The sequence below is a fragment of the Sus scrofa genome, chromosome 8, assembly GCF_054392235.1.
Source record: "Sus scrofa isolate SSC_HxYL_T2T_F1_AM1 chromosome 8, Sscrofa_HxYL_maternal_Yorkshire_Landrace_v2.0, whole genome shotgun sequence".
NCBI classification, from domain to species: domain Eukaryota; kingdom Metazoa; phylum Chordata; class Mammalia; order Artiodactyla; family Suidae; genus Sus; species Sus scrofa.
This window is the reverse complement of record NC_139390.1, coordinates 96,555,271-96,579,041: the sequence shown is the minus strand read 5'-3', so window position 1 is coordinate 96,579,041 and position 23,771 is coordinate 96,555,271.

The window sequence follows — 23,771 nt, the reverse complement described above, 5'->3', positions numbered from 1 at the left end:
AAAATGTCCCAGTATGGCCTATCCATTTTTTTTTCTTCCTTTTTAATAGAAACCAAATTCTGTTTTAGGTGTCAAAGTGCTCATTTAAGAAATCATTATTTCCCTGATTCTGTTGCAGTTAGGAGTGGTTAGTTTGAAAAAGTTTGTGCCATTTATATGTAAAAAGATTCTACCCATAAAGCTCTATAAACAAAAAGACTTGGGTGGTATAAACCTTTGTCTTTTTTAAAAAGCTTGTTTTCTTACCTAAAACTTAGATTTGATACTATAGGTAAAACAATCAACTGGTTATCATGAAACATTGAGCCTGAGGTCAAAGCCATGTGCTCCAAAGGCTAAGTGGAAAGATAGGGAATGTCTACATGCTCAGTGCTCGATTCCGGATCCAGTATGAATATCTGTAGCATTCTTCTTCAAGTGTAAATAATAAAATAATTTATTCATTTAAAAAAATTATTTCTATTTATTCACAGCCAAATTCTATTTATATTTTCTATCGCGTTCTTATCTGATAGAGCCAGGTGCCATAACCATAAAAATAACAATAACAGCAATAATTAAATTAAAATAATCTTTGTTTCTAATGATAGGGCTAGGTAAAGGAAAGCAGGAAAAAAAATGAAAGAGAAAGAAGCCTCAGATTAAAGGAAAATAGGACAGATGTTACCTGATGCAATGTAAGGAAATAGAGGTGGTGGAAGAAAATCAATGACCTTCACAATGATACAGAAGTATTATTATTTTTTCTTTTTAACAACAGTGTGAGCCACCTTCCATGAGCTTTCTAAAATGCATATAAAAAAATACAAAGGGAGGAAGAAAATCAATGCATGATCAAAAATAAAAATATGAATATAAACAAAATTAAAATTAAATGTTGTATATATTACACAAAAAAGGCAAAAATAGGTAAAGTTTCTTATTTATTTATTTAATCATTTTTAATTGAAGTATGGTTAATGTACAGTATTATATTTACATCAGGTGTACAACATAGTAATTTGATATTTTTACAGATTATACTCCATATAAAGTTTTTTTTTAATATTAGTTATATTTTTGGTTTTGTATTTTATATATCCTTGTAACATACTTACTTTTTAGATTCAACACATAAGTGGGTCTTTCTCTGTCTGAATTATTTCACTGAGCATAATATCCTCCAGGTCCATTTATGTTGCTATGAATGGCAAAATTTCATTCTTTTTTATGGCTGAGTAATATTTCTTTGCATATGTATACCACATTCTCCTCGTCCTCTTTTTTTTTTTTTTTTTTTGTCTTTTTAGGGCTACACTCATTGCATATGGAAGTTCCCTGGCTAGGGGTAGAATTGGAGCTATAGCTGCAGGCCTATGCCACAGACATAGCAACACTGGATCCGAGCTCCATCTATGACTTACATCACAATTCATGGCAATGCAGGATCCTTAACCCACTGAGCAAGGCCAGGGATCTAAACTGTGTCCTCATGGATACTAGTTGGATTTGATATCACTGAGCCACAAAGGGAACTCCTACACCACATCTTCTTAATCCATTTATCTATTGATGAACACTTAGGTTGCTTCTCTATCTTGGTTATCGTAGCTGCTCTGAATATTGGTGTGCATACATATTTTTAAATTAACGTTTTTATTTTTTCAGATCTATACCCAGGAGTGGAATTGGTGGATCATAGGAACCTCCATACTGTTTTCCATAATCATCATGCCAATTTACATTCCCACCAAAGTATATTGGGGATCCCTTTTCTCAACATCCTCATCGCACTTGTTATTTTTTGTCTTTTTGACAATAGCCATTCTGCTAAGTGTGAGAGATATCTCATTGTGGTTTTGATTTATATTTCCTTCATGACTAGTGATGTCGAGTATGTTTTCATATGGTATGTTTTCTTTAGAAAAATGTCTCTTCAGATCCTCTTCTCATTTTTTAATCTGGTTTTTTAAAATATATTGAATTACATGGATTCATTATATATTTTGGGTATTAACTCTTATGTGAGTTATCCTTTGCCTACACCAGTGTGATTTATTTCCCTTCATATATTTTCTTACTTCTTATTATAGCTTTTCTTTATCACTTAAAAAATCCTTTAACACCTCTTATAAGTTCAATGTAAGTAATAAACCCTTAGTTTTTACTTGTCTGGGAAACTCTTTATCTCTCCTTTAATTCTGAACAGTAACCTTGCTGGATTTAATATCCTAGGTTATAGGTTTTTTTTTTTTTTTTTTCCTTCTGTCACTTTAAATATATTGTACCATTCCATTCTGGCCTGCAAAGTTTCAATGAAAAACATCAGGTGATATCCTCATGGGTATTCCCTTACATATGACTCACTTATTTTCTCTTCCTGTCTTTAAAATTCTCCCATTTGATGGATTCCCCATCATGGTTCAGCAGTTAATGAATCTGACTAGCATCCATGAGGCTACAGATCGATCCCTGGCCTTGCTCAGTGGGTTAAAGATCTGGCATTACCATGAGTTGTGGTGTAGGTCACAGACAAGGGTCAGATCCTGAGTTGCTGTGGCTGTGGTGTAGGCTGGCAGCTACAACTCCAATTTGACCCCTTGCCTGGGAGCCTCCATATTCCACAGGTGTGGCCCTAAAAAGCAAAACATAAAAAAATTAAAAATAAAATAAAATTCTCCCATTTTAATTATATATCTTGGTGTGGCTCTCTTTGGGCTAATCTTGCTTGACACTCTCTGTATTTCTTGGACTTGGCTGCTTTCCTTCTTCAGATTAGTAAAGTTTTCAGCCATAATTTCATCAAATATATGTTCTGCCACTTTCTTTCTCTCTTCTTCAGTAATACCTATATTGTGAATTGTAGTGTGCTTGATAAGGTACCAAAGGTCTCTCTCAAAATTTATTATTTTTGCTGTTCTGATTGGGTAATTTCCACTATTCTATCTTTTGGGTCATTTAAGCATTCTTCTGTATCACTTAACCTGCTATTAATTTCATCCAGTGTATTTTTCATCTGAATTATTGTATTCCTCATCTCCATGTGGTTCTCTTTGATACTTTCTAGTTCTTTGTTGAAGTTCTCACTGTGTTCAGCTATTCCTTTCCTTTCGATTAGTTTTTATTTAAGAATGGGTTTGTTTGTTTGTTTTATTTTTATGGCCTCACCTGTGGCATATGGAAGTGCCAGGCTAGGGGAAAATTGGAGCTGCAGCTTCCCAATTACACCACAGCCATAGAAACTTGGGATCTGAGCCACATCTGCGACCTACACCACAGCTCAGAGCAATGCCAGATCCTTAACCCACTGAGCAGTCGGGTTTTTAACCCACCAAGCCACAACAGGAACTCTCTCAGCATTTTTATTACTATTTCTTTGAATTATTTAACAAATAAATTATTTATCTTGAATTCAATAGGGTTTTTCATAGGGTTTTATGTTGTTCTTTCATTTGAACATATTCCTCTGTCTTTTTGTTTTGTTTGACTTCCTCTGTCTCTATGAGACGAGGTGAAACAGTTACCTATCCCTCTCTTGAAGGTGTGCCCTTATATGGGAACATTCCCATGTGTGTGCCCAGTGGTTTGGCGAGAGAGCTGGAGCTCATGAGATACTGGCCATGTCTTCTCTCTGAGTGTGCTGGCAGTCACTCCCTCAGTAGGGGGTAGGGCCAGAGTCAGAAGGGCAAAACCAGAGCCAGGTACGAGCTGGGGCTTCTCCCAGGCTCAGTGGAAATCTATGCTTTTGGGGGGGGCATAGTCAGTGTCCAAAGAGCTGGAGCAGCACTTCTGAGCTGGTTTTACTTTTCCCCAGTATAGCATACATGTAATGGCTATGTTGGCCTCTGCCTGGGTCAGAAGTGGCATTGTGGCCCATTTCTGAACTGGCTTCATCTTTTCCCTGTTGTGAGTGCTTGTATGTGATGGTGGTGGCAGTCTCCACCTTGGTCAGAGGTGGGAGGTAGGGCCTGAGGGTTTGGAGCTACACTTCTGAGGTGGTTATGCTTTTTCCTGATATGCAAACAGTCACAATCACAATGGCAGTATCTGACATAGTGGGGAGCAATGCCAGTGCAGGAGAAGAAGGGGCTGGAGCAGTAGTTTGGTGAGGACTGGGTGGTATGCGAGGGTGGTCCTGGCAGGCTAAGTGGAGCATAAGGAAGTTTTTAATCTGATGCCTCTGTTCTGGGGCTGGGAGCAAGCAAGTCTGTGTGCATGCTCTTCAAGAGTATAATCTGTTTCTTACAGGTCTCTGTAAGCCCCACTGATTGTCAAACCAGCTAAGGGCATCGCCTTCCTGGTGGTGAATCTCAGGGCTAGGTGCCTGATATTATGCTTGAACACTTGCTCCTTAAGGAGGACCCCAAGTCAGTGATATCCCCTCCTCTTCTGGGTCACCTGCTAGGGGTGCAGGTCCAGACTAGATTGTTATTCCTTCCTTCCTACCAGATTTCTTGTGGGTCTTTCTTTGGAACTATGACTGCAGAACAGCCATTCTGCTATTCTTCAGGTCACTCTCAGTGAGGGTTTCTTTCTATATAGTTGCAGTTTTGATGCATGGGAGGAGGTGAGTTCAAGGTCTTCTTACTCTACCATGTTGATCCCACCTCTGTTAATCTAAAGTTTCTTTCTTAAAGAGAAAATTAATCAGCTGCCCTATTTATGTGCCTCAAAATCTCTGAAAGAATTGCAGCTGAAAAGTTTGTCATTCAAATTGAAATAATTTTGTTGAATAGTTCTATGGTCAGAAACTGCCTGACTAAAGACAATGGGATCATATTACTTGTAAATTAATGATGTTCAACACAATAAGCATGAGCCTTCTAGCCCAAAGCAAATAAAAAAGGTAAATTATTTTATGAACAAATAAAGCTTAATGAGCATTATGTCTTACTGAATGGTGTCTTTCTTATTTCAAATTTTGATATAGAATTAAATGTGGAGATAAAACAATTATTTAATCAAGTTACATTCTCAAATGTGGGTATTGCTAAAGTCTGAATTACTAAGTATGAACAATGCTATGAGTGATTTGAAAATGCTAATGAATTTGATCTGTTTTTGCTATGTTTGCAAAGTTGAAAGCAAGATAAATTATTCTTGCTTTTTAGTCAATCATAAACTCACATACTAAAAAAAATAATGCTAAAGCATCATTGTGATCCAAGTGTTACTTACTTATCTGTTACAAAGCTAGGGTAATTCAAGGATGAGCAAAGGAATCTTTTGGTTGACTCCATTTTGGTTTTACAGTTGTAGTAGAAGATCCAGAAAGTTCTAAAAGGAGCCAAAAAAATACAAAAGGTTCAAAGTTCCTCAAATGTTGGACAATTATAGTGCTCAACCTCATTCAAAACAATGTCTCATACTTATTTCATTTAATCAATAGAAGGGAGTATATTAAGTATAAGGAATACAATTAGAATAAAAATAACTCAAGAAAGTTAATTCATCATGGTAGCATTAGAGGTATATTATATAGTAAAAGAAAACATTTTCATAATTTTATATTTGGAATGCAGTTCGCAAAAATGGAAAAAAATATGTTCTCCCATTGTATTTACAGACAATATTTTTCAAAAGAAAAAAAAATTTGAAAGCTTTAATTATAAGGTCTCAAAAATGTGCTAGATGTATCCTTGAGAAGTTGTCATATAAAGTAGGTTGTAAATGACAAGAGAGTTGATGTGACAAATAGTTCTACTGATGCAGAAATAATTGTTTTGGATTGTTTTGAATGTTGAGAAGTCAAAGGACAAAGAGGACAATATATTAAAATATTTTCAAAAAATGTAATGAAGAATGACAAATACTTTTGGAAGGCAGCTAGTGGAAAATATCTGTCACTTGACTATTAGAAATTCTATTCAATGTCTGAGATTGAGCATTAGGAAAAAAGAGCTGGATTTAACTCTGACACCTAAAATCCTCAATTCTGGGAGTTCACTGATGGTCTAGTGTTTAGGACTAAGCTCTTTCACTGCTGTGGCTGGGGTTCGATCCCTGGTCTGGGAACTGAGATCTCACATCAAGCGACTGCATTCCACAGCCAAAATAATTTTAAAAATAAAAAATAAAATCCTGAATTCCACTTCATGTGAGAAACTTGATCATGATCCTTGTTAATGAAGCATATTATTTGATATCAAACATAATCATTCTCATATCTTAGCATCTACAGGAAAACCAAGTAGATATCATCGTTATATGAAAAAAATTTCAAATACTAGTTTACAATTACCAATATTACTATGCAAAATATCTGTATTCATCTTAAGAATTATTTGGCAAAAGGAGAAAAAAGCTTCAGCTTAATAAAATAAAACAGCACAGTATGGTATATAAGTTAATTAAGAATGTATGTGACCTGTGCAAGCAAATGATCTGTTGAGTTTTGTAAAAGCTATATTGATATGACTTAATGCCTTTTCCAGAGAATCAGATTTTAGGTGATATGAATGTATCCAAAGCAAAAGAAATTAAGATATAGCCTCTATCTTAATGGGGAGAAGAAACATATGCTGAAACAAGCTCATATTGGGACTAAATGATCTAAAAATAATTGATATTAATTTTCTCAATCTAGATTTATATTAGCCATATTTTTACTTTCAGAATTGGCACACTGAGATAGACACCACTGAACCCCATGCAAACCCACTTTCCACTGGAAACCAAGCTAAACTTACAATATTATCTACTATCCTAATAATTGTAATAATTGAGTTGCCCAAAGGTAAGCTCTGGACATTAATTTCTAAAATTATAGGTAAGAGACTTTCCTCAATTTTTTTTTTTGTCTTTTTGCCTTTTCTAGGGCCAGAGCCACAGCAATGTGGGATCCGAGCAACCTACACCACAGCTCACAGCAATGCTGGATCCTTAACCCACTGAGCAAGGCAGGGATCTAACCTGCAACCTCATGGTTCCTAGTCGGATTCGTTAACCCCTGAGCCACGATGGGAACTCCTCCTCAATATTTTATTTCACAGCTTTTCAGCAAAACTGTGAGAAAGCACATTCAGTTAATGCAGAATATTGTTAAAATCTGTCAGTATAATATGGCTCTTGATTAGCACTAGTTGGAATCAGTGAACTATCTAAGTAGACAAATTTAATAAGAATAAAGGAACCACCCTCTAGGTAGCATTTTTGGCTATCTTAGGCATTTTAATAGAAATTCAGAGTTTCAGGCCTTGTTTAAAGAGCAAGTCTCTCCCTTGGCAAAGTGAGGAAAAAATTACAGGAGTCAGAGAAAAAAAATCAGAAGGTTAATGAAAGAATGAAACCACCCATGATAGTCTATTTGGCACAGAAATGACAGACATGGAGATCAATATCAGTTACTTAATGGAGGATAGATTTAGGTTTTTAGGTGGTAATAAATAGAAACAAACAGTGGTTCTTCACTTATAGAAACCTGATAAAGTGCTTTTCATATCTAGTCCTATTTTTAGTGGAGCAGGGAAATTAGAAATTAAAAAATATGCTTCAAGTGAATTCATCCACATACCATTTGAAAGTTATTTTTATGACTATATGAAGAGAAAACCTTAAGTGGTAGAGGCTAAGTAACATTATTTAGAAATCAGGTTTATTGTGAATTAAGTTTCATTTTACTCCCAAGACTCTGACCTTAACCATTGTACCACACTGCCTTTCTAAAATGAGGTGTTCAGGATGGGAAGTTTAAGAATAGATGCTCATCCCCTGGAAGAGATAGGAACAACCAAATGGGCATGGGAAAGAGAGAAATCTCCCTTGCTTTTGTCAGAAAGAGGTTCTGCTCACTTCTTTCCCCATGTGTTTTAGTGCCTGATGCTTATTTTATTAAGATACATTAAAATAAAGATAAGAAAGAGAAAAGAAGATAATGAAAAATTAAAAACTATAATGAAAAATAGATAACATAAAAAAGTAATAATTAAAAGAAGGCCTAAAGGTGATAAGAACAAACTAGGTAAATAAGTAATATAAGAACAAAGGAAACATGAGATAAAAGAAAACTCTTACAAAAGAATAAGAAAAGATAAATCAACTAAGAACAATTAACTCTGAGATTATAAAAACAAAAGGACTAAAAGATTAAAAGGAAAAGATAAATAAGCAAAAAGCAAAAAAAATTTAAATGAATTCAAATAATAAGAAGAGAATAAACTAGGGCATAAAATGCTAACTGGAATAAAGGAAAGAAAATAATTCTACAAGTTCCAAAGTTAAACACAGGAATATGTTTGTTTGCTTAAAGCTAAAATTATTGAACATGTTAAGTGGATGCCATTCAAAATTGTGTTATTGACACTGAGGAACCTTCTGGTGTCAGGCTTGAAATACTCTGGGGAATTTGAACAGAGATCTTGACCATGCCATTCTTCTCTGCCCTTACCCTTCAGCCCAGTCTGTGCTCAGGGATGCTGATCAGTCCTCAAATTGCTTCTACACAATCTCCTACTGGATACCACACACACACACAAATCCTTGTTTCCCTTGGGATTTTCTTTTTCATCCAAGGCTAGTCTTTTGCCAAAAGGAGTTAGAGCAATGCCATTGAGAAGTTTATCTGAGAAACTGAAATGCTGCTCTCCTTAGCTTCAAACATTGTTCAAAATGGGCTAGTCTTCTCCTAAGTTTTATTAACAATTCTAGTTATTACACCAACATTTTCAATACACAGAGCCTATGAATTTATGCATTTACAGATGTTGTATCTTATACAGAATAAAAATAAAGAAGATGGCAGGATAATATAGTGATGTCTTAACTGATGCATTCTTTCCACCACCAACACCACACCTCTGTCTATCATCCTTCATTTTTGTCAGGAGGTGTGAGCCAATGGAAGCTATCGGAAAGGGACCTGAGAATATATGGCAGAAATATTTAACTTTTGAGTGAAAAAAACTGTAGATCTAGATTAAAGTCTGATAAGGAAAAAAAATAGTGAAAACTCTTACCATAATCACTGCTCTTTCTTTTCCTAAATGCATTAAGACCCACAGAATTATGAAAAACAAAGACTTGGAAAAATCGAGGAAAAATGAGCATTCTGTATTACAGAGGCATTGCACTCTTCTCCCACTTCCCAGAAAGAGGTCCTGAAGAGAAGGCTTATTTATTCCACTTTTATTTTTAATGAACTACAATGGAAAGAGACACTAGGTTAAATACAAAAACAAGCAATATTAATTAAAAAAAAAAAACAAAAAACTCTTGCTGTTGAGAAGAACAGTAGTGTTTATATGTAGACACAACAGGGTTGGAGACATTTCCCTAATTCTCTCATAGAATTGTGACCTGGTATGGCATCAGAATGGCCCCAAGTGCAGGCCAGTAAGGAACGTTATATCAAATTATGCATATAATTTTTTGATCAATACCTTAGGAATATAAACAAAAATGGAGCTACATTTCAGAAAGGGTACACCAGGGACAAGATTAAGAACAAGTCAGTGCCATAACTGACTACTGAGTCATTGACTCCACTGCCCTGCATCACTGGGCATAGGACTAGACAGGATGACTCTAGTGTGGAGTGAAGAACAGCCTCCAGAATGGGAAATATCCCTGCATTTCCAAAATACCACACGTTAAAATAGGTTCTACAAGGTATTCCAGAGTTTTGTGGAACACCAAAGATAATCAGATTGTATTAGTACTGAATGGCCCAATTAAAGACACTACTTGGTGATTTTTTGCCTTTCTAGAAATCAAATGGATTTATCACATCCCTGTTTGGACTTGTCATCTGGTAGTACGAAATTTGTTCTGTTTTATCTACATGTCTGTTCTCTTCCTTTTCATATCTTTATCTTTACTTCCCTTGGACATGTTTGTAGATTCTGGAGCTGGATAGGAAGATAAGGAAGATGAGGTATGAGAGAAAAATCATTAAAACACCATTCAGGGAAATTTGAATGAAAAATAGCAATATTACCCAACCAGAGCAGCCCAAAGGACACAAAGTTGTATTCATAATAATTATATCTACAATGCTACTACATAATTCCACATTGAAACATCCACAATAGCATTGGATAATGAAAACACTCTACTTCAAGCACATGATGTACATTAAATGTAATATCTTATAAACTCTGGATTCTGCTACATAATGTATTTATATTCTATATAACATATAAATATTTAAATGCATTAAAGAAAAAAATCAATAAAATGTTTCCACCTTTGATGAATGACTGCTAGTTTTTATTTCATCTTTTAGTTTTCAAAAATCAGATTAAAAAGAGTGATTTCAGTAATTCTATATCTGGGCCTTATGGAAAATGTGGCATCTCATTAGACAGTTGAATTGGGAAAGGTGGGTCCCAGAAGGATCAAAAATCCATCATTTTGTGGTTCATAACCAGGTGCAATGCCACAAGCAACAAAACTTTGGTCTTGTTTTAAGAAATCACCTACCGTATGACCCAGCAGTCCCATTCTTAAGCATATATCTGGATAAAACTTTCCTTGAAAAAGACACATGCACCTGCATGTTCATTGCAGCACTATTCACAATAGCCAAGACATGGGAACAAACCAAATGTCCATCTACAGATGATTGGGTTAGAAAGATGTAGTATATATAGACAATGGAATACTACTCAGCCATAAAAAAGAACGACATAATGCCATTCTCATACTGAGTGAAATAAGACAGAAAGAGAAAGACAAATGCCATATGATATCATTTATAACTGGAATCTAATATACAGCACAAATGAACCTTTCCACAGAAAAGAAAATCATGGACTTCGAGAATAGACTTGTGGCTGCCCATGGGGAGAGGGAGGGAGTAGGAGGGGTTAACAGATGCAAACTGTTGCTCTTGGAATGGATTTACAATGAGATCCTGCTATGTAGCAATGAGAACTATGTCTAGATACTTACATTGCAACACGACAATGGGAGGAAAAATTATGTATACATGTATGTGAAACTTGGTCCCCATGCTGTACAGTGAAAAAAATAAATAAATAAAAATAAATAAATAAATATGAAAAAAAAGAAATCACCTCAAGAGTAATATCTGAATTTATACTTTCTCATATATCATCTGAGGTTATTGCTTGAAAAACACAAGGGCATGATTTATGACCCAATATTTGATAGAACATTCTCATTAATCCTCTAGATTGGAAATAAGAAGAGGTGAGTATAAAAGGAGAACCAATGTCTCTCCATGGCTACTGTCATTCAATGGAGACCTACACAATCATGGTCATTTCAACATAATACAGAGTATATTACAACATAATAAAGAGTGCTTCAGATCAATGAAAATATCCACTTGTGAGGTCATGTGGCTCCAACATGATTGCTCTGTGGTTCAAGGTATTGCTGAACTTGCTTCGCTTCCCAATACCACCTAACAATGAATTAACTAATTAAATACTTAAACCAAAAAAAAAAAAAAAAATGGGGCCAGAGAGTTCCTGCTGTGGCTCAGCAGATTAAGAACCTGACTAGTATTTTTGAGTATGCAGGTTCAATCCCTGGCGTGGCTCAGTAGGTTAGGAATCCAGGGTTGTTGTGAGCTGTGGTGTAGGTCACAGATACAGCCTGGATCCCACGTTGCTGTGGCTGTGGTGCAGCCTGGCAGCTGCAGCTATGATTCAACTTCTAGCCTGGAAACTTCCATATGACACAGGTGTGGCCCTAAAAAAAAAAAAAAAAAAAAAAAAAAATTAGGGCCTTACTTAAAGGACATAGCTGTGCCTGCTGGCACAATGGCCTTCACACCGTTATCCAAGTGATTAATGGGACTTAATCCAAATTACTGGTCTCTTTGTTAACATCTGATGTAGGCAAACTTGGGACAATCAATCATATCCTCAATTCTCCTTTCAATACAATTTTCCACTTTCTAATGGTCTTTCTTCATTTCTCCTGTAAGATTTCTCTCACTGTAAAAATCTGAAACCTTATTCCATGATTAAAAACCTACCCTACATTCTCAAATATTTCTTCAAATGTTCCCTTTTTCTGCTTAAGTGGGGCATTTCCCACATGGACATTTCCTCCCCTTGCAGACATATTAAAAACAAGAATGTTTTTTCAGAAGCCAGGTATCTCAGGGTCAGAAGAAGTAAATGACTAACATTGTTGTACATGCCTTCATGTACTCACCAGCCTCTTGTACAGCTACAATGATTTTAAGTGAATGTCTTATGATCCAAAATTTATCAGGTTCTTTTGAGTGCAAAAACCATACATTTTTTTTTGTTTGTATCTCTAATGTAGTTTGTAAGACACTTTAACAAATAAAAAAAAATCAATTATCAAATTCCTTTACATCTTAAATATTTCTTTTTCCTTCTTTCTTTTTTCTTGTTTGTCTTTTTGCCTTTTCTAGGGCCGCTCCCGCAGCATATGGAGGTTCCCAGGCTAGGGGTCCAATAGGAGCTGTAGCTGCCTGCCTACACCAGAGCCACAGCAATGTGGGATCCAAGCGGCGTCTGCGACCTACACCACAGCTCACGGCAATGCCGGATACTTAACCCACTGAGCAAGGCCAGGGATAGAACCCTCAACCTCATGGTTCCTAGTCAGATTCATTTCCACTGGGCCACAATGGAAACTCCACATCTTAAATATTTCTTAAATCTGTCCACATCCTTCCATTTCTAATCCCATTAGCTTTGTCATTATTGCCTTCATCTTTGGCCTTGTCTACTATATCATCCTGCTAACTATCTCCCTCTGTCAGTGTACTGCCTTATAAACCATTCTGTAACATATAGCTAGTTGAATATTGTCAATATTTACTCCAATAATGGCGCACTCTTCAAGAACTTTCCATTGCTTTTGGGACAAAAGACTTTATATGATATGGGAGGACTACTGCTCTATGAAATATCTTCTTCTCTAGCCTCATAGGGAAGCTGGCCCACTTGTCTTTGTATTTCATCACTCTCACTTTCCTTCTTATCCTCTGGCTCACCACAGACTCTCTATATACGTGTTTTCCTTCTGTCTAGAATAGTCTCTTTCTACAACTTTTTCCTCACAAACATATGACCCAGCTATCCTTTAGACCTCAACTCAATAATCACTTACTCAAAGAAAGTCTTCTAAAATCTTGATAAGGTTTCTCTTTATTATGACTTCAGAGAGCACTCTCTATCGTGTAATTTTTCAACATACCTCCCCTTATTAGAACATATATCACCTGAGGCAGGGGTTGTATCACTTTATCTCACTCTCCATTATGCTTTAGCTCATAGCATAGAAAGTTCAAAATGGAACTACTCAATATACATATTTGTAGAAATTAGTGAAAGAATAAATTTAAAATGTAGGTGTATAATAACTGTTTTTAAGGGATAACATTGGATTATTTATTCTGAGCAGTTGATTCTTTAATAATACTCAAATATGCATTATATATATCAATGCTCCAAAGTATTTACTCAAAAATAAGTAACCTAGCTGTAGTCATTTGTGCATGTTTAGAAGTTAATACTATCAAAGACTAGCAACCAAGACATTTCTACAATAGTAGATTAATAAAATGTGCTTGGTTAACAGAGTTCATTCTGCTAATGAGATAAAGCAAGAGTAATTTGAGAAATGCCATTACATAATAATTGTATGCATTTTCTCATCATTTGTAATGAAGAAATATGCACTCCAATTATTAATAGCATCAAGAAGCTTGAAATCTTGGTAATTATCCCTGCTCAGACATACTTTAATTTTTATCCCTCATTTAAATAACACCAATTTTATTTATTTGATTTTAATATGTATAGCATTTAAATAAAAGTCAAAAACTGAATTATAGAATGCATCAAACATTTTCTTTTAGCTTTACTAGATGTCTATCAAACATATATATTGAGAAAATATCCTGTGAAATTGGCATATTCAGAAAACTGTAGCCTGAAATAAATTTAATTTGCTTATCAAAAAGGCAAACTCATACACTTTGTAATTGTAAACCAATTGTAATTAAAGAAATATTGGTTTGAGTTTTGAACATATCACTTATTAGTTAAGAGATATCTAGAGAACAATTTTAACTCTCTAAACTCAGTATGCTAACATTAAATATATGTACAACGCCTATCTCACAGAGTTATTAGGAAGTTTAGCAGAAATAATTTCATGAAGGTTTTTTTTTATCATACTATGTGCATAAGAGCCAAAAATAAATAAAAAATCATTTTTTTCCAAACCACCACTTATTCTCTACTGTAGTTTATAACACTATATTTGTTTGAAGATTGATCCTATACTGCTTATATTATCTATTTATGAGTATAGCTGAAAATGGAGTGGACTGTTTCTAAACTAGCAAGAATAAAATGCAAAATGTTTATGGAAAATTGTTCTTGCATCTGTTCTTAAATTATGTACTAAGTTTTACATGAATTTCAGAGCTAGAAAAAAAGACAACAAACAACCCAATCTGTTAGTAAGATATTTTTTATTCTCCTGGAGTGTGAGAGCAATATAGCACTCAAACCACAGGTCAAAAGAGAAGTGCTAAGGCAAGTGTTTCTGAAACAATACAGAGCTTTAACAAAGACTGTCCAGTACTTCTAAAATTTATTTGAAAAACCTGACAGAGAAATGAGGCAACACCTCAATTCAAAGATCCCATAACTTGGTGTTGGAGGATATAATTCTTATAGAGAAATCCGTATTCTTTCAAGGAAAAAAAAATGAAGGAAAAATAAAACCATAAGGCCAGTTATAAAGATCTGAAAACATTAAACCCCAAACTGCTAGATAAATACACTATGAACATGCAAGTTTTGTGTTTTTAGTTTCAAGAGAAAGGAAGAAGTCTGTGTTAATTTGAACTTCCCCTTACTATGCTCCACCAAATATTAATCCTGACATCGGCATCGTTAACCTTTAAGTAAATGAGCAAAATTAACACCACTTGCTCTGAAGTCAACATCTCTTTGTGATCATTTTCCTAAGTTGGTTCTCCAAAGTCCATAGGCAATCCACTGGAGAACAGTCTCTCTAAAAAATGATGCAAAATTGGGAGGCTTTTTTCCTGTGGTCACCTAGAGGTCCTTCTTAAAATCTCTGCCCTAAATATTATCTCCAAGCATGAATGGATTTTATTCTAACAATTTTATATAATCCAGTTCTCAAAGTCAATCATTGTTCTGTTATTTGGATACATTTTTAAAATTAAAATTTCACCTGATCTTAATCGTTATTTCTAAAAATGTATTTATTTAGCTCATATTATGTGCAAGGTATGCTAGTGGGTGCTGAGGACACACAAGTTAATCCAGAGATTTGAGACTTGCTCTTATCAGGGCTGACAGGGAATATTCATTGTTAATAAATATTAAAGTTATATTTGTTTTAAAGTATTCCGATTTTCAAAAAAAATTTTTAACATTAGGCCAACATTCCAAAATTAGGTACCATATCCTTCCATATTGGACTTGCAAAAATTGTAGGAGAAGACAAATAGTGTTAGTAATTATTAAATCACTCATCTTCCTTGATTTCATGAAAAGCATGAGTAATTGGACGAAGATTTTTGTCAAACAAGCTATGTTTTGCGTCTTACCTCCTCCTCCCACCCACATACAACAAGGATATGTTCTAGGAATGTATGCCTGAACCTTATACAAAGCTAAGCACAAGAAATTTTAATGGGTTTAAGAGAATATTATGTTTCCAATATTTGGAGGACAGGGTAGGCCAGCTTGGAAAGTTTAAAGAGGTAGGTATTGGCTGATTGCCTGAGTTGAAAATGAAACTATGGGCAGGGGACTTTGTTGGAATAAAATTACACATTGTCTAGGCAAAAGATGGTATGTTTCTTATGAACAACAAGTAAATGACATGCAAAAGAAAGCTGTCTTGGATTCGCCTTAAGTCATGTTCAAAAGAGCTGCCTGGAGAGATATTTAGAACTAGGACGATAGATATCACCATGCATCTAGAGGTGAATAAAGGGTTATGTGACTTTATCTTGAGAACTACTGATGAAAGATTCAAAGAGAGGAAAATCTCTAAATAACCCAAAGACTACTGTATAGGACAAGCAACTTTGTCTGTCAGTTCCAAGTAGCATAGTTAGCCATGCTGGATTCATAAAAATAATGTTTCTGCTCACAATTTCTTTCTTCCATTTAGGATAGTCACAATTGTGATTAACAGAAGGAGAAAAAAGGATTTCAGGTGAAGAAAGGGAGACTAAAAGATTTTAGGTTAAAAAAGAGAAAACATTGACTATATCTTTCATCCCACTCCTCTACTGTGAGTTTCTACTAAAGCAAGACTTAGCTATAGGAGAAAGGAGCATCCCATTTTTAACAGCTGTCGATATTTTATTATTGTATGGGACTGGATATTTTAAGTAACAAAATTGAAAGTGAATCTTCTTAAAGTATTCATATGACTTTTTTTATTGTCTAAGATTGACTGAAAAAGTAATGACAGCTGCTCTACATTTCATCCACAAGCAAGGTAAAACTGTAAAAGCTGATTTAAAAGAATACGGACACAAAAATATATGTATATTATAAAAGATAATCTAGAATTTGATTTACTCATAAAAATGGTTTCTTCAGAAACAAAAGTCATCTTGAACACCTAAGTAAAACAGAATTTGTTATAAGGATAAAGTAGGTCTCACAGAACCCAAAAGCAATGAAGTAGCTCAGTCAGGAGAGAAATGAGAAATAGCAGTAGTGCTTGAGCCTTTTCCTCACCTTTCATCTATTTCTCTTTATATGTTAATTATTTCTTTCCAGATTTTTCAACCCTCTCTCCATGGTTCATTAGAGGAAGAAAATAAAAATAGCCACCAAGGTTCCAACAGATCCAACTTCTCTAAGACACTATATATCTTTCTGCTTCCAGACCAATGTTTCCAGAAAAGACTCTTCAGTCATGACCAGGAGACTGGTCTTACTGCATGAAGGGCTTTGAAGCCACGTCATAACCATGGGGATAAGAAGAAAAGTACTACAGGTGATCACTATAAAAGAAAATGAAATTCTCTTTATGATAAATGCAATAGAACACACCATGTAAATGTAAAGATGTCAAAGCATAAATCTAAATCAGACTTCTGTGGGAGTGGTAAGAACATGAAAGTTTTCCAGAGGAAGTGATTTTACTACATGTAACAGGGCAACAGTTATACCATAGGGTTTATTTGCCAATGAAAATTCTCTGGACATAGGTGATGGAGTAGGCGACTTGTGCCTCAGTTTTTAATTGATTCTTCACATCTATACTTCAATTTATTTGTTTTAAGGGTGTTACAAATTAATTTGTGTTTGTTTATTTAGGATTTTAACACAATCTGGGAATCTTTGTTTTTCAGTAGAGAAGCTAAAACATTTATATTCACTGTTATAACTGGTAATTTTGGCTTTACATTTGTCATATTGTTTTATAGTTTTTGCAATCTATGCTTCCCTTTTATATATTTGTGCCCTGTGAACTTGGCAAATAAGACCAGTCTCTAGTCAAGAACTTTGTCTTTCAAAATTCACATAGATTTTTTTTTCTCTATTGAGTTCAGGCAATTAAAATTGCATTGAAGAAAGATGGAGAGTTCCCGTCATGGCTTAGTGGTTAATGCATCTGACCAGCATCCATGAGGATGTAGGTTCAATCCCTGGCCTTGCTTAGTGGGTTAAGGATTGGGTGTTGCTGTGAGCTGTGGTATAGGTTGCAGACGTGGCTCAGCTGCTGTGCTGCTGTGGCTGTGGGCTCTCATTCAGCCTCTAGCTTGGGAATCTCCACATGCCACAGATGTGGTCCTAAAACTTAAAAAAAAAAAAAAAAAAAAAGATGCTAAATGGCTTTTTATTCCTTTCTAGTTATATCTTCTTCCTGCCTAGATTTACACAGGAATTATTTTATTCCTTATCCTTAACATTAAAAGAAAAATTTACCCAATTATTTCCAAATATAAACCTATTTCCATTATTTTTTCTATACTATGATAAGTTCATTGGATTGTTGGATTTGTTTGTTTTTTGTTTGTTTGTTTGGTTTTTTGTTTTGTTTTTTTTTTTGCTTTTTAGGGCCACACTCATGGTATATGGAGGTTCCCAGGCTAGGGGTGAAATCAGAGCTATAGCCTCCTGCCTACACCATACACAGCAACCTGGGAGCCAAACCAGGTCTGTGACCCACACCTCAGCTCATGGCAATGCTGGATCCTTAACCCACTGAGTGAGACCAGGGATCGAACCTGTGTCCTCATGGATGCTAGTCATATTTGTCAACTACTGAGCCACGACAAGAATTCTGGATTGTTGGGGTTTTTTAAAGTTTAGTAAAAGTCTCTAGGCATGTATTTTTTATCACTACTCTTCTTTCTCAGAAATACTTAACATACTTTGATAGACCTCTACAGCCATTTTTTGTGTTCCTTATTATTTTCATCTTTTTTTGAAAAATCATGTGTTTGCATCACAGTACATCACTGTGTGCTCCATACCACTCTTTGCCTGCAAGACTAATTCTACTCTTTGCTGTCTACAGTTAGTCTGATTGTCAAGGAGTTGGGATGAACTAGGACAACTGCTCTTTCCTTTCAGTCAATATCTTTTAAGATTATTTGTCACTGCCTCCAGCTTTTGGCAATCCATAGGATACCATTCACCTCAGCTGTAACTGACTGAGTCAGACAGTCCATGTGAAACAAGAGATATAAAGTTGTAGATTTAGAGTTGATCTTATTATCTATTCAGGATTTGATCTATGGAACCAGAGACTGAACAGCTGGATGTATTTATAGAACAGACCTAAGGACAAGGTCCCAAATTACTGCTGCTGCACTTTGTTCCCTTTAGGGGAATGTTTTTGCTTATTTATTTACAGCTTCTCCTTGGACCCTTCAATTTTTGCAGCCTACTGTAAAACCAAACTTTTTTCTTTTAGCTAGTTTCTGTATTTAGAAGATCTGTGGTCTTTTTTATATCACACATTGTTCTTTCCTTATTTCTCTGTGCTACCATTTCACAGAGCCATCCTGAATCTTATTAAAATACCAAACAGATTTCTAAAATATTACTACAATAAATCATTTTTAAAAGGTACACTTTTCTTTTCACTTTCAAGGTAGGGCTTCTTCTTTATCAGACAGTAGTATATTTCCATGGGTCCAACTGTATTTTATTTCTCATTAGTCATCCTCTAAAGAGCACATATATACCTAAAATTAAACTTCACCAACTAATCTCTGTGTGCAAAATTCTTTTTTTTTTGGGGGGGGGTGTCTCTACTTTCTTCCAATTCCCCTTCCAGCCACCTCCTACCTCTGGTGATCACAAATCTGATCTCTTTTTCTGATTTTTTTTGTTGTTGAAGTATAATTGACCTACAACACTATGTTACATAACGTATGCATATGGTTCTTTAACCTGTACTGTGTGCCAAATTCCTTTCTCTTTTTTACAAAAGGAAAGTTAGCGAAAAACAAAACAGCAATAACAGTACCCAGAATTTATGTCCCTCCAGCTCTTTGTCCTCGATTCTTCCTGTCTGTGCCCATACCTGAGTTGTTAACTTGATTGGATTACACATCAATATGCAAATGTCATTCTTACAAGGCTGTTTTCCCCTAATTCAATATATCTCTACAGCTGGTTAGTACCATCATGGCTTGCCAGCAGGCATCTTGCCACTGACTGGGATTTTCAGTTCAACTCCACAGGGCTTGCAGAAAATAGAAATCCTTTCTTACGTGGGGCTGGACATCAATCTTAATTTTCTCTCATGTTTCCAATTGTCACACTTTCCTATCTTTCCATTGGAATTTTAAGGGAGAATTGGAAAGAATGCATCTATCCTGAAAGTCAGGTATTCTGTTTATATTGGTATTTTACATTTAAACTCCTAAGCCTGAATTTGAAATGTTTCTTTTTATTAAGTTGCAATACATTAGCATATAATTTATTTTGCAGCAATTGTTTTCCAAATGTGGTTATTTTCTCATTCATCATAAGTGAAAAAGAAACTCTTTGTATATTCAACAGAATAATGATACTGTCATTAGAAACATTATGGAAAAGCATATAAGGCAAATATTAAACAATCCCAAATAAGATTTATTTAAAGAAACAAATGATAGAATAGTTTTACTTACTTTGGAAATTTCCAAGATGAAACTCAAGTGGAGTAATTGGAATTTAGAATCACAGTTTGTTCACACATATTCCAAATAACCTTTGATTCTATGACTAAAACAAGAAGTTGTTTTTTAATGCCCTGTATTCATTCTTTCAACAACAAAAAAAATTTACTGAACATCTGTCATGTGCCTTACACTCTATCTAGTCCTTGTAAAATAGTTTTAATAAGCAACAAATTATTCTGACTTCTAGAAGCTCATGATTCAGTACACTAGCATAAATTTTAGAAGTTAATTATTGTGTACGAGTTTATATTTTTCTGGACTTAAAGCAATATGGAGAAAATTCAGGTTAAACTTGATACCAGAATAGGAGCTAAGTTAGTATTTTAAACATAATATAAACATAACATAAATATTGGCTTCTTCACTAATGTGATTTAAAGTTATACTCAAAAGGAATTTGCTCATCTTTTATCTTATATACCTCAAGCCCAGGTAGTGTTGAGAATTTTGGGTTTGGGGAGTAAAAACCCATGAGATACTAGTGTGCTTTGCAAAATTTCAAAATGAATTCCAAATCTTTTGAATGCATGAGATGCAAAATAAATCCTTTAATGATTCAGGACTTATATTCTAAAGAATCCCTCATAGTTTTCAAGGCAATCAGACAAGTACAGAATATCTCACAAGTAGTTTGCATTTTTTTTTAAATCAAGAAAAGGCTGTAGGCAGTTGGAAATGAATAGTACATAAGGCCTGAATGGCAATAATAATGAAAGCTATTAATACGAAGATTCATTCAGAAGAGCAAATAATTTATTTTTAACCAAATAAAAGCCTTTTTACTTCTCAAAAAGTAATTTCTCCTAATCTGTTATCCAGATCACTTTATGCAAATATACAGGTTACAGGGAGCTATAACATATCCACATGGAGAACTTACAGATACAAGGGCTTAGTTGTCATATGTGCTTTGCCATCAATGAAAAATTTGCAAAACTGTTGTCTATATAAGTAAAATTTAATCATATGTCTACTTCAGTTTCTCATTTAAAATGCAATTTAATAAAATACTTATGTTTTTCTATGTGTAATAGAATAGTTTTAAACATTTTAATGTTATACATATTAATAAAATAGTATTTATTATGTCACTTATTCAAACTAGTATATTCTGAATAAGTTGTATTTCAGTAAATCTTGAGTGCAGGATATCATTCGTAAGCACTTTATTAGACTATGGTCTAGTTTAATCAGATAACAAAACTAGTTTTTTTTTAACCCCTCCATTTCCTGTTCATCAGAGATAGAAAATAGATTTTAAAAATTAATAAAGTGAGAGAAACCAGTAGAAAAGATTATTTGACAGTATAAATGAATGAGAAATCCAATGTAATTTTCTGTGTCTTAGGAATAGGGATTCAGAAAGGTTTCACTCCACCAAAAATATTCTTATTGTGCAAATGCTTTTCATAACCACCAGGAGCTGCTTGATAAAAGGAAATATAAATCTTGTGGATAGTCATTATCAAGTAAAATAAGACCTGATTAGCCCCTATTATGCAAATAGTGATGCTTTTCTTGTCAGTTCAAAACTCTGAGCATCAAGATTTTGACTTCTCAAATTGGTTAATTCCACTGGACTTACTTACATATTCATCTAAACAGCTGCAATTAATTCTGATTTTTTTAACATGGCAATGGAGTTAATCCCTGAAAAAACAACTTTATTTAAGTATCTCTATATTTTTATATGTATACATATAGACATAATAGATATGTAAATAAACATTAGCTATGTATAATAATGTATAAATGTACATATGTGTATACATATATATATTTCAATATGAAAATGATATACAGAGAAGTTACAGTGTGGTTCCAAGTCTCAGCGCCAAATGCTTTCCATTTCATTACTGGTGAGTCGCTTAACTAAGAATAACCAGGTTCATATATTCTTTCTCTTTCTCTCTCACTCTTTCCCTTGTCTTAATCTTGCCTCTACACTATCTGCTGATTGACTTCTCTTTTCACTCTAAGTTCATTTGCTACTTAGGGGATCACTGTACTTGCTTGTTCTTCTTATGAGTGCATAATTTGTTCAAAGCATTTCTCTGTGAATGACACAGACACAACGCAAGGATGAACATCCTTGTGTTTATACTAAACTCTTCCTAATCTAAGTGAATAGATACTTGACTGAAGTAGGGCTGATCAAAGCCTGTCTCCTAATAATAGTGCAATTAAATTGCAGAAAAGACCAATCTTTGTAAGTGATGAAACTATGCATAATAAAATACTATTATTCCATGAGGGAGAAAGAAGAAAAAGTTGTCTATGGGGAGCAAAAGAGAATAAAGTAAATGCACTGAGAGAAAACCTAGTGCTCCTAAGATAAAGCTGCCATTTTTCGCTTGGTTTCGTGAATCACTGTGAATCTTCTTTATAAGCTAGAGAGTTTCTTCAGGTAGTCTGAGTCAGGTTTTCTTAACACGTAAAATGTCATAGGCCTCATTGATGTGGTTAAATAATTACAGTATTGTTTTCTCAGATTCTGTATCTGCAGCTGTGCAAATCTTTAAAGTACTTATTTCTAGAGCTCTAGCTATTTCAGTTCCAAGGACTTCTCTGCAGATTCACATATTTTAGAAAATAAAATTTCTTAAAAAAATCTAGCAAAATATGACTTTTGTATGTATTATTTCTATGGAATAGATTTTACAGATTTTTTTGATTTTAGCAAAGAAAATACTGCCCATAGAGTGGCATTTCTTTAAGAAAAGATATTTATGCTCTGCTTATTTTGTTGCAATGAACAAACATTTTTATTTCTTTAAACAATCTCTGTATATGTTGAAAACTCCATTTATCAACTTATTAAAGTATTTACAGTTTTATTTTCCAGTCTTGCACAATAACTTGACATTTATTTAACTATGGAATAATTTCTTAAAGATATATTTATACACATGGGTATATGCATTTATATTTGTACACATATTTTAATAGGTCTCTCAAAATAACATGACTATAACCATACTCATATTTTTACCAAAATGACTTTCTCTCAAAATTCCCCAATAAAAGTCTATTCTTGCTATCCTTCAATTCAAAAACAGAAATCTTCATTGATTGCATGTTTTTTAATATCATATGTCCAATCTATGATCAAATACTAAAGACTACATTTTCAGAATCCATCCATAATCTGAAGTGTTCTCCCCTCTTTACTGCCAGCCTCAGGTGCAAACCACCACCTTCACTTGCAAAGATTTTTTTGAAATCACCTCCTACCGTAATGGTCTTCCTGTTCTTGGCACCTTTGGTCAATTTGCTCCTCAGAAGCCAGTGTCTTGTTATGGCGCTTTACAGCTTAAACTGCTCTAAGGGCTTCCCGTCTCAAACAGAGTAAAAGCCAAAGATCTAACAATGACTGACTAGACCTTTCATCATCTGTAAAGTTCTTACTAGACTATACCCACTGCAAAATAAGCACATGATCAACATTGATTGATGCTATTTCTATCATTATTTTAAATTATATATAAGGAAATATGGGCTCAGAAAGAAGTACTGAAGGAAAGAGTCCTCATTCAAATTCCTATTTTTCTTCCTTCAAAGTTAACAGAGTCTCTTTTTATGTATAGGGAAAAAAAAAATAAATTGACAAAATAAAAGTAAAAAGCTAGTGAAATAAGGTGCAAGCAAA